The 11,776-nt window shown below is 42.1% G+C and overlaps 1 non-coding gene across 1 annotated transcript; it reads right to left on the reverse strand.

Annotated features, from left to right (window-relative positions):
- Positions 1 to 721: 721 nt before the first annotated feature.
- On the reverse strand, positions 722 to 795 carry Trnas-cga (transfer RNA serine (anticodon CGA)). The gene has a single exon. It is a non-coding gene; the product is annotated as a tRNA-Ser (tRNA).
- Between the last annotated feature and the right edge of the window lie 10,981 nt (positions 796 to 11,776).

An 11,776-nucleotide genomic window follows, 5' to 3' on the forward strand; every position in this document is an offset into this window, starting at 1 on the left:
ACATCCTCAGAAATTTCTTCCTCAAATTAAGGCCGGTATTTGATATTAGTAGACTTCTCTTGGCCAGAAATGCCTTTTTTGCCATAGCGAGTCTGCTTTTGATGTCCTCCTTGCTCCGTCCGTCATTGGTTATTTTACTGCCTAGGTAGCAGAATTCCTTAACCTCATTGACTTCGTGACCATCAATCCTGATGTTAAGTTTCCCGCTGTCCTCATTTCTACTACTTCTCATTACCTTCGTCTTTCTCCGATTTACTCTCGAACCATACTGTGTACTCATTAGACTGTTCATTCCGTTCAGCAGATCATTTAATTCTTCTTCACTTTCACTCAGGATAGCAATCTCATCAGCGAATCGTATCATTGATATCCTTTCACCTTGTATTTTAATTCCACTCCTGAACCTTTCTTTTATTTCCATCATTGCTTCCTCGATGTACAGATTGAAGAGTAGGAGCCAAAAAGAATGGGGAACAAAGGTCAGGCACCGCCTTCATGAGGCACACAATGCTTAGTTGCTGTAAGGAACGACACCACTGGATAGTCAATAACTGGAAACAAGTAGTTTGATGTGTTGAATTACCTCTGGCAATCTGATAGAAGGGTCTGGGTTTGACGAATGCCTCGAGAACGTTTCCTGCCAGCATGTGTAGAGCCAACCGTGAAGTGCGGAGCAGGTGATGTTATAGAATGAAATTTTCTTCCTAGCAGATTAAAGCTCTGTCCGGACCGAGACTCGAACTCGGGGCCATTGCCTTTCGCGGGCAAGTGCTCTACCAACTGAGCTACCCAAGCACAACTCACGACCCTTTCTCACAGCTTTACTTCCGTCAGTACCTCGTCTCCTATCTTCCGAATTTAGTAGCTCTCCTGAGAACCTTGCAAGAGCACTTGCCTGCGAACAGGCATAGGTCCCTAGTTCGAGTCTCGGTGCGGCACACACTTTTAATCCGCCAGGAAGTTTCAGGTATTGTTATAGTATGGGTGTGTTTTCTGTGGCTAACTTTTGCTGCCCCAACTGTGTTTATCAAAACGATAAATGCCTAAGGATATAGCCACATTTTGGAGTACTGTGAACTGTTGTAGCGGAACAGTTCAAGACGATGATTGTTTGTATCAGCATCACAATGCACCCAGTCACAGAGCAGCATCGGTGATGCAGTTGATCGTGGACGATAACATTCCTGAAATGGACTGGCCTGCCCAGAGTCACGACGCGACCACAACGGAACACCTTTGGGCTGAGTTAGAATGTCGATTTTGCTTCAGACCCCAACTACAACACTACTACCTTCCCTATTTTCGGTTCATGAGGACGGATGAGCTGCTATTCCTCCTCAGACAGTCAAAAGCTTCATTGAAAGTGTCCCCAGCGAACAATGGACACATCTCACTTCAGTGTCCACTAATATGAGTCCAGATACTTATATGGTTAGATAGTGTATGTAATGACTCACCAGGGCAGCCGACGGAAAAAGTGATAATCGCTTCACGCTCGATATACCGAGAAGTAAGGCTACAAATAGAGAGATACTCAATGAAACGCATTTGGCTATGCGTAATGCCTCCATTGACTGCCTTAGCAGAATATTGTCAAGTGATCGTTCAGAGAATCCAAAGAAATTCTGATCATATGTAAAGGCTGTTCGCGGCACCAAATTTAGTGCCGAGTCCATAGCCAATGAGACAGGAACTGAAATTGAGGGTAGTAAAGTAAAAGCTGAAATGATTAACACCATTTTCAAATGTTCATTTACAAAGGAAAACCTAATAGAAGTGCCCCAATTTAATCCTCGTACCACTGAAAAGATGAATGAGGTAAGTATGTGTCATTAGTGTTGAGAAACAGCTGGAATAGTTAAAATTGAACGAAGCTCCAGGTCCCGATGGAATCCCTCTCAGATTCTATAGTGAATTTGCAGTTGAGTTAGCCACTATTGAAACTATAATCTATCGCAGATCCCTCGAACGAGAAACCGTGCCCAGTTCTAGGAAAAAGGCACACGCCACATCCGTATACAAGAAGAGTAGTATAAGTGATCCACGCATTTATCGTCGAATATCCTTGACATCGATTTGTTGTAGGCTCTCAGAACATATACTGAGCTCAAAATAATGAGGTATCTTGAACAGAATGACTTCCTCAAGGCTAACCAGCATGGATTCCAAAAACATCGATCATATGAAACCCAACTCGCATTTTTCTCACATGACATACTGAAAGCTCCGGATCAAGGCAACCAGGTAGATGCTGTATTTCTTTATTTCCGAAAAGAATTTGACTCAGTACCGCACCTACGCCTACTGTCAAAAGTACGATCATGTGAGGCATGAAATGAGTGACAGGATTAAGGACTTTTTGTTAGGGAGAACACGGCATGTTATCTTTGATGGTTAGTCATCGTCAGATGCTGAAGTAACTTCGCGTGTGTCCAAAGGAAATGTGTTGGGATCCTAGCTGTTCTTATGGTATATGAATGACCTTGCAGACAATATTAATAATAGTAACGTCAGGTTTTTTTTTGCATATGATGCAGTTATCTATAATGAAGTACTATCTGAAAGAAGCTCTATAAACATTCAGTCATACCTTGGTAAGATTTCAAAGTGATGCAGAGATTGGCAACTTGCTCTAAATGTTCAGAAATGTAAAATTTTGCACTCCACAAAACGAAAAATCGTAGTATCCTATGACTCTAATATCAATGAGCCACTTTTGGAATCGACCAACTCATACAAATACCTGAGTGTATTACACTTTGTAGGGATATGAAATGGAATGATCTCGTAGGTTCAGTCGTGGGTAAAGCAGGTGGTAGACTTTGGTTTACTGGAAGAATACTGGGGAAGTGCACTTGCTGGACAATGGTATAACCACTATCAAAGTATATAGTTTTCCATAGAGTGTTCATTTACAACTCGGCGCTTGACAATAGAATTATTTGTGTCAGTGTTGTGTCAATAAACGGTAGAACGATGACACATTTGTTGTGTTATTCCTACTTGTAACAGGCAGCGTGAAAGGTCACAGCCGCGTGGAGTAGCCGAGTGGTCTTAGGCGCCTTGTGACGGTTCTCGCGGCTCCCCCGTCGGAGGTTCGAGTCATCCCTCGGGCATGGGTGTGTGTGTTGTCCTTAGCGTAAGTTACTTTAAGTTAGATTAAGTAGTGTGTTAACCTTAGAGACCAATGACCGCAGCAGTTTGGTCCCATGGAAAAAAAAAGAAATAAAAAAACGAATGGTCACAGGTTTTGTCTAATCCGTGGGAGAATGTCACAGAGATACTGAGGGTATTGGAAAGTCTATAACAAAGTTTCAAGAACCGAATTTAATTGATAAGGAATATGCTACTACTACCTACGTATCACTCACATAGGGATCGTGAGAAGCCTAGAATAATTACACAATAATTACTGCATACAAGAGGCATTCAAACAATCGTTCTTCCTGCACTCTATACGTGAATGGAACAGGAAGAGCCCCTAATAACTGGTACAGATGTAGATGTAGATGTAGAAGTCTCAACAGAGCTAAGGAGCTGAGACAGTTAATTCATGAACAATGCATGACGGTTCTAATGGTGCTAGGTGCAACGAACGAGCAGACCAATTGTAGGTTACGCCGCAGCATCTGCTTCTCACCGACATAACCTTGCCACAGAGTGACTTTCATAACACACTAACGAACGCAGCACAGGCAGAGTGGAGAACGTTAACGGAAACTATCTGCAAAGTCAAACGGACGTGATACTGGGCGATTCAGCAACAAATTGCACACCACATTTGGTTTCTCACTCTGCTCACAATGGAAATCGTTGTAAACAGGTTAAGAGCACGGTACACGAATACTACTTAAACTAGATAGTTTTTAATCTGTGATTGCTGTATCATTGAAGAAAACATTTCAAATACATGCTAACAGAATGCGATAAATACTGTAAACTCATTCCAGATCAATTGTACTGTACAATAGACACTACACTGAAGAGCCAAAGAAACTGGTACATCTGCCTAATATCGTGTAGCAGCCCGGCGAGCATGCAGAAGTACCGCAACGCGACGTGGCCTGGACCCGACTAATGCCTGAAAAAGTGCGGATATGGTGAACAATGTTCTTGCCTGGGGGGTTTGGTGGCCAGCGGAAGTGTTTAAACTCAAACAATCATTCTTCCTGCGGAAGGGTTGCACTCTGTAGCAATTCTGGACTTGTGTAGTGTCACACTGTCCTGCTGGAATTGTCCAAGTCCGTCGGAATGCACAATGGACGTGAATGGATGCAGGTGATCACACAGGATGCTTACGCACGTGTCACCTGTCAAACTCATATCTAGACGCATCAGGGCTTCCATATCACTCAAACTCCACACGCCCCACACCATTACACAGCCTCATCTAGCTTGAGCTCTCACCCGTTGACATGCAGGATCCGTGGATTCACGAGGTTCTCTCCATCTGCTCAATGCAATCTGAAACGAGACGCGTCGGATCAGGCAACATGTATCCAGTCATCAACAGTCCAGTATCGGTGTTGACAGAGCCAGGCGAGGCGCAATGGTTTGTATCGAGCAGTCATCAAGCGTACACGAGAGGGCCTTCGGCTCTGAAGGCCCATATCGATGACGTTTCGTTGAAGAGTTCGCACGCTGACATGTGCTGATGGGGCAGCATTAAAATCTGCAGCAATTTGCGGAAGGGTTGCGCTTCTGTCACGTTGAACGATATTTCTCAGTCATCGTTGGTCCCGTTCTTGCAGGATCTTTTTCCGGCCGCAGTGATGTCAGAGATTTGATGTTTTACCGGACATTCACCACGGTGCACTCGTGAAATGGTCGTACGGGAAAATCCCCACTTCATCGCTACCCCAGAGATACTGTGTCCCATCGCTCGTGCGCCAACTATAACACCATGCTCAAACTCACTTAAGTCTTGATAACCTGCCGTTGTAGCAGCATCTAACAACTGCTCCAGACACTTGGTGTCTCATATAGACGTTGGCGACCGCAGCGCCGTATTCTGCCTGTTTACAAATCTCTGTATTTCATTACGAATGCCTGTCCCAGTTTCTTTGACGTTTCAATGTATTAAAAGGTAAGGATAATTTTTCTCTAGAGTAGTTCTTAGATTCATGAACAGGGCTGCTGCCAAAGATATTGTCACACTCTTCGCACGAATGTTCTCTTATCTTTATGTAATTTGAGTGTATACACTGCATACCTACTTCGCAAACCAAGATAGGGTGGATGACGGAGGGTACCTTGTACCGCTGATAGGAACTCTCATTGCTGTTCCATTCGTAAATGGAGCGAGGGAAAGACGACTGTCTATATCCCACCGTATGAGCCCTAATGTCTTTATCTTGTGTTTCCACTGCTTATGCAAGATGTACGTTGATGGCAATTGAATCTTTCTGCAGTCAGCCGCAAGTGCCGGCTCTGTAAATTTTCTCAATAATGTTCAGCGAAAAGAAGATCGTCTTCTCTCCAAGAATTCCCATTTGAGTTCTCCAAGTATCTTCCAAATACCGGCCTCTTGATCCAACCTACCACTGATCAGTTCAGCAGCACGCCTCTGAACTGCTTCGTTGTCTTCCCTCTGTTCGACTCATTGGGGTATCCTAAACACTCGAGCAGTATTCAAGAATAGGTCTCGGAGGGGTTCTATATGCAGTCTTCTTTATAGAAGAGCTAAACTTCTCTATATTTCTCGCAATAAACCGGAAACGATCATTCGCCTTCTTCTCTACGTAATTTACATATTCGTTCGTTTTGCACTGCTCGGAATTTAATCGACGTGACTGTGACTAAGAGCACACTACTAATACTGTATTCGAACATCGTATGTTTGTCTTTCCTGCGCATCTGCATTAACTGACGCTTTTCAACGTTTATATCAGGCTGCCGTTCTTCAGACCAAATAGCTATTCTGTCTAAGCCATCCTGTAAGCTCCTATAGCAGTCAACAACGAGATTTTCCCGTATGACATAGGGTCACCCAGAACAGTCAAAGATTTCTGCTAACGCTATCCGTGTGTTTTGCGCATCGTAATGAAGTCAGCTGTGGTTCGGTGGCTCAGTGGCGAAGTTTGTTAAAGAGAAAACTGCCGAGTTGTACCGTGGTTTGGAGTCCACGCTAGAGGACGAGACCGACGGGAACTGGCTGGGTTACCGGTTCAGAAGAGGTCCCAGGAGTCTACGGCGTGACCTCCTCCTCCTAGTAAATCATTGTGGCGGTCAGAACAGCCTTCGGGCCCATGACTGCTTTACTTACCCAATGAAGTGAGACAAATGCCCTGCTTATATCATTATGTGACACATTTGAAACTGGGAAGGCACGACTAGGGTTCCACACAAACTTTGTTGTATACACAGACACTTAGTCCATTCCGGAATCCGGGAATCTCGACGATATTTACTTATTACCGACACTGATACTGGCAAGAAAGTGTCGGTCCCTGGGTTACTAAGACTTTCGAGAGTGTTTTAATTTCAAGATTGAAGTCGGATAAAAAACGCCAAAAGAAACATTTTTTCGTGTGATCTAATTAACAATTAACAATTTTCGGATTTTTTCCTTAGGGTGTGCTGTGAAATCTTCTTTCTTGCCAACTTTCATGGTTCTAGGTTGTTGGCAAGTACCGTATAGGTTTTGGTGAGTGAGTTCCTGACTACCAAAATATATGTGACACAAATGATCGCATCTTTGCTTGCACTGACTTAGAAGCTTACATTTATTTTACCGCCAAGGGACCGTACTCCTTAGAATGTAATATTAATTTCAGGTTGATAAGTCTGCCCGTTCCTGAGAAAAAGCGGACTTAAGGGGCTCCGGAACGCCCTATACTTGCAATGTTAAAATAACGCTTATAAATTACATCTTTCCTCACAAAGTATTTGAGGTAGTAAGTTGAACTTTTTACAGATTATTTATTGGAATATGGGCTACAACTTAACACAGGGATTTTACAAAATTTTAGTTCAGTTATTAAAGAGGATTTTTTTTTTCAATTGTAATGAAAATTCACAACATTTTTTTGCAATTTTTTATTAATATATTCAAAAATATACAGTTTTTCTGAAAAAGGCTGTGTTAAATTATGCAGAAGGTACTGTGTAACATTTACTGAAAGTTTGAAACAAATATGTTTGGAAGATCCTTAGAAAACATGTAATTAGTATGAGAAAATAAAAGTTTTGGGAATCGAGCGACAAAGATTGGATTAACTTTTTAGTGCATTCCAGGTCCATAGGATGGATTATCTTCATCCTCTGCAAACTCCTCCTCCAGCTTCCTCTTGTTCCTCCTCCTGTTTACTCTTGCTTGTATTTCTAGACTCTTTACAGCCCTGTCTGCAGCCCGAAGGCGTTCCTTGTCTAAAGCAAGCATCGCTCGTTGTTGTGTTCGTAGATTTTTCTACCATTTTCTTCAGTTGCAGTTACTGCAACACTGTTCCAAAAGGTGGTCATGTATGAACACTTATCACATTTCAGTTGTATTTCACTAGCAAGTCCTACGTGCTTTATTATGGAGAGTTCCAGACCAACTTCACTACAGTGAATACATCTTACACAGTTTGAAAAAATTCCTTTGAGAACCGACATATCAAATATTTCATTCACATCCGATTCGCTCATAAAACATTCATAGTTTTCACTCATTGAACCAAGCTTCTTCTGTGAAGTATTTTCTTTCCCACTTTGACTGCTATGGGCAGGTGTACTTGAGAGGTTAGGTTCACTCACTTGGTTATCGTCTTTATTGTTTACAGTAATAACACATACCTTTGGCTTTCCAACATTTCTCCTTTTCTTAAAAGCCTTCAGAGGATTTCTAATAACTTTACTTTTACTCATTATTATACTTCAACAAAACAGAGACTCAAGAAACAGAATTAATTACGAATATTTTCGAGATAACGACAGAGTAAATAAACATGAAACAATCGACAATCACACCAGCGATATATATTGAACCATCATAGGTTAGCCACAACACATACTTTATCTCACATCACTAAAATGTACCTGATGAACACGGACGTTAATAATAACACCATTTGACAGCAGTTTAACAGCGCCACAGTGGGTCATACCCATGTAGAACACATTTCAAAAAAAATTTAAAAATAGTTGTAGTCTTCGGAATTGAATAAATTATTTATCTATTAAAAGGTAATAGTCTGCAGATTCAGTAAACGCAAAAATCTAAAAATTGAACTTTTCATGATTTTGAGTCTTTCCGGAGCCCCTTAAGAGACAGAGACACGGACGGATCTACAGACAATGAAGTGATCCTGTAACGGTTCTGTTTTTTGCTGACTGGAGCAAGGAACCGTGAAAAGTAATGAGTACGACAGACGTTGCTTTCGTACCACGTTTTTGTACCTCCACCCCACGATTCTTTAAAGAATAGCACTCCCATGCATAAAACATCCGCTTATGACGCCACTGCTCCCGAACTACGTGCCAGGCAACAATATACGCTGAAGCGATAAGTAAAATGGTATAGGCATGCGTATTCAAATACAGAGAGATGTAAACAGGCAGAATACGGCGCTGCGGTCGGCAACACCTATATAAGACAACAAGTGTCTGGCGCAGTTGTTAGATCGATTACTGCTGCTACAATGGCCGGTTATCAAGATAGAGTTTGAACGTGGTGTTATAGTCGGCACGAGAGTGATAGGACACAGCACCCCCGAGGTAGCCATGAAGTGGGGATTTCCCGTATGACCATTTCACGAGTGAATATCAGGAATCCGGTACAACATCAAATCTCCGAGATCGCTGCGGTCGGACTCAGTGAACAGATTCGTTCAACGTGACAGAAGTGCAACACTTGCGGAAATTGCTGCAGATTTCAATGCTGGGCCATCAACAAGTGTCAGCGTGCGAACCATTCAACGAACATAATCAATGTGGGCTTCGGAGCCGAAGGCCCACTCGTCTACCCTTGATGACTGCACGACACGAAGCTTTACGCCTCATCTGGGCCCGTCAACATCGACATTGGACTGTTGGTGACTGGAAACATGTTGCCTGGTCTCGTTTCAAATTCTATTGAGCGGATGGACGTGTACGGGTATGGAGACAACCTAATGACTCCATGGACCCAGCATCTTAGCAGGGGATTGTTCAGACTGGTGGAGGCTTTGTAATGGTGTGCGGCGTGTGCAGTTGGCGTGATATGGGACCCCCGACACGACTGTGACAGGTGACACGTACATAAGTATCCCGTCTGATAACCTGCATCCATTCATGTCCATTGTGCACTCCGACGGACTTGGGCAATTCCAGCAGGACAATGCGACATCCCACACGTTCAGAGTTGTTGCAGAGCGGCTCCAGAAACACTGTTCTGAGTTTAAAAACTTTCACTGGGCACGAAATTCCCCAGGTACGAACATTATTGAGCATATCTGGTTTGCCTTGCAACGCGTTGTTCAGAAGAGACCTCCACCCCCTCGGACTCTTACGGATTTATGGACAGTCCTGTAGGATTTATGGCGTCAGTTCCCTCCAGCACTACTTCAGACATTAGGCGAGTCCATGCCACGTCGTGATGCGGCACTTCTGCGTGCTCGCGGGGGCGCTACACGATATTAGGCAAAAACACCAATTTTTTGGCCCTTCAGTGTAATTTTGCAGGTACATTCACTGTTATATTTAGATACTGTGTGCAAAGTGTCGTGACAAAAGAGTTTGTTGTAAAGAAATAATAGTATATTGAAACGCAATGCCTGATGCCGACGTTTTTCTGCATAAACAGTGAATATGTAGTGGCCGATAAAGTTGACTGCTTTCAACATTTTGTAGGGGTGTCAGCGAGTAAAAGTTTCGAAAAGGTTTGGAATTAGGTTTGTCTGAAGCAGGTGTGCGGTCTCACTCTCAGATACTGCATGACTGTAGTCGTAAAATAGATAGTTTGTGCTCTTCGAGCTACGCTACCTGAAGATATAGTTTATAAGTTTAGTACTTGACTTCGTGTGTTCAGCGTTAAATATAAGATTGTAGCTCTCCATGAATACATTATGAGATATTTTTAATTTTATATTCCGTCAATAATTAAATGAGGTACTCAAAACCAAATTTTTGTCGCTCCTGCAAGCCAATAGAGAGAGAAGCTGCACCTGGGACCTAGTGGTATAGATGTGTGAGCGTGTCGTTGTTAGGTAATGCGCGCTGTTTATATGAGGGAGGGGGAGAGACGAGAAGACGCGGACCAGAGTGAGGTTAAGGGGCTCCGGAAAGGCTCAAAATCATGAAAAGTTCAATTTTTACTTTTTTGCGTTTTCTGAATCTGCAGACTATTACCTTTTAATAGATATATAATTTATTCAATTCCGAAGACTACAACTATTTTTAAATTTTTTCTGAAATGTGTTCTACATGGGCGTGACCCACTGTGGCTCTGTTAAACTGCTGTCAAATGGTGTTATTATTAACGTCCGTGTTCATCAGGTACATTTTAGTGATGTGAGATAAAGTATGTGTTGTGGCTAACCTGTGATGATTCAATATATATCGCTGGTGTGATTGTCGATTGTTTCATGTTTATTTACTCTGTCGTTATCTCGAAAATATTCGTAATTAATTCTGTTTCTTGAGTCTCTGTTTTGTTGAAGTATAATAATGAGTAAAAGTAAAGTTATTAGAAATCCTCTGAAGGCTTTTAAGAAAAGGAGAAATGTTGGAAAGCCAAAGGTATGTGTTATTACTGTAAACAATAAAGACGATAACCAAGTGAGTGAACCTAACCTCTCAAGTACACCTGCCCATAGCAGTCAAAGTGGGAAAGAAAATACTTCACAGAAGAAGCTTGGTTCAATGAGTGAAAACTATGAATGTTTTATGAGCGAATCGGATGTGAATGAAATATTTGATATGTCGGTTCTCAAAGGAATTTTTTCAAACTGTGTAAGATGTATTCATTGTAGTGAAGTTGGTCTGGAACTCTCCATAATAAAGCACGTAGGACTTGCTAGTGAAATACAACTGAAATGTGATAAGTGTTCATACATGACCACCTTTTGGAACAGTGTTGCAGTAACTGTAACTGAAGAAAATGGTAGAAAAATCTACGAACACAACAACGAGCGATGCTTGCTTTAGACAAGGAACGCCTTCGGGCTGCAGACAGGGCTGTAAAGAGTCTAGAAATACAAGCAAGAGTAAACAGGAGGAGGAACAAGAGGAAGCTGGAGGAGGAGTTTGCAGAGGATGAAGATAATCCATCCTATGGATCTGGAATGCACTAAAAAGTTAATCCAATCTTTGTCGCTCGATTCCCAAAACTTTTATTTTCTCATACTAATTACATGTTTTCTAAGGATCTTCCAAACATATTTGTTTCAAACTTTCAGTAAATGTTACACAGTACCTTCTGCATAATTTAACACAGCCTTTTTCCAAAAAACTGTATATTTTTGAATATATAAATAAAAAATTGCAAAAAATGTTGTGAATTTTCATTACAATTGAAAAAAAATCATCTTTAATAACTGAACTAAAATTTTGTAAAATCCCTGTGTTAAGTTGTAGCCCATATTCCAATAAATAATCTGTAAAAAGTTCAACTTCCTACCTCAAATACTTTGTGAGGAAAGATGTAATTTATAAGCGTTATTTTAACATTGCAAGTATAGGGCGTTCCGGAGCCCCTTAAGCAGGGTGAGACAGGGGCGTGACGCCACACGTGAGGCAGAAGCCACGCCACCTCGTGGCCCACATGGACAAGTGGGGCACGAAGTGCAGAGCCGGCCGCACAGCTCAGGTGGCGGCC

Source organism: Schistocerca serialis, chromosome 9 (assembly GCF_023864345.2).
Source record: "Schistocerca serialis cubense isolate TAMUIC-IGC-003099 chromosome 9, iqSchSeri2.2, whole genome shotgun sequence".
Lineage (NCBI taxonomy): Eukaryota > Metazoa > Arthropoda > Insecta > Orthoptera > Acrididae > Schistocerca > Schistocerca serialis.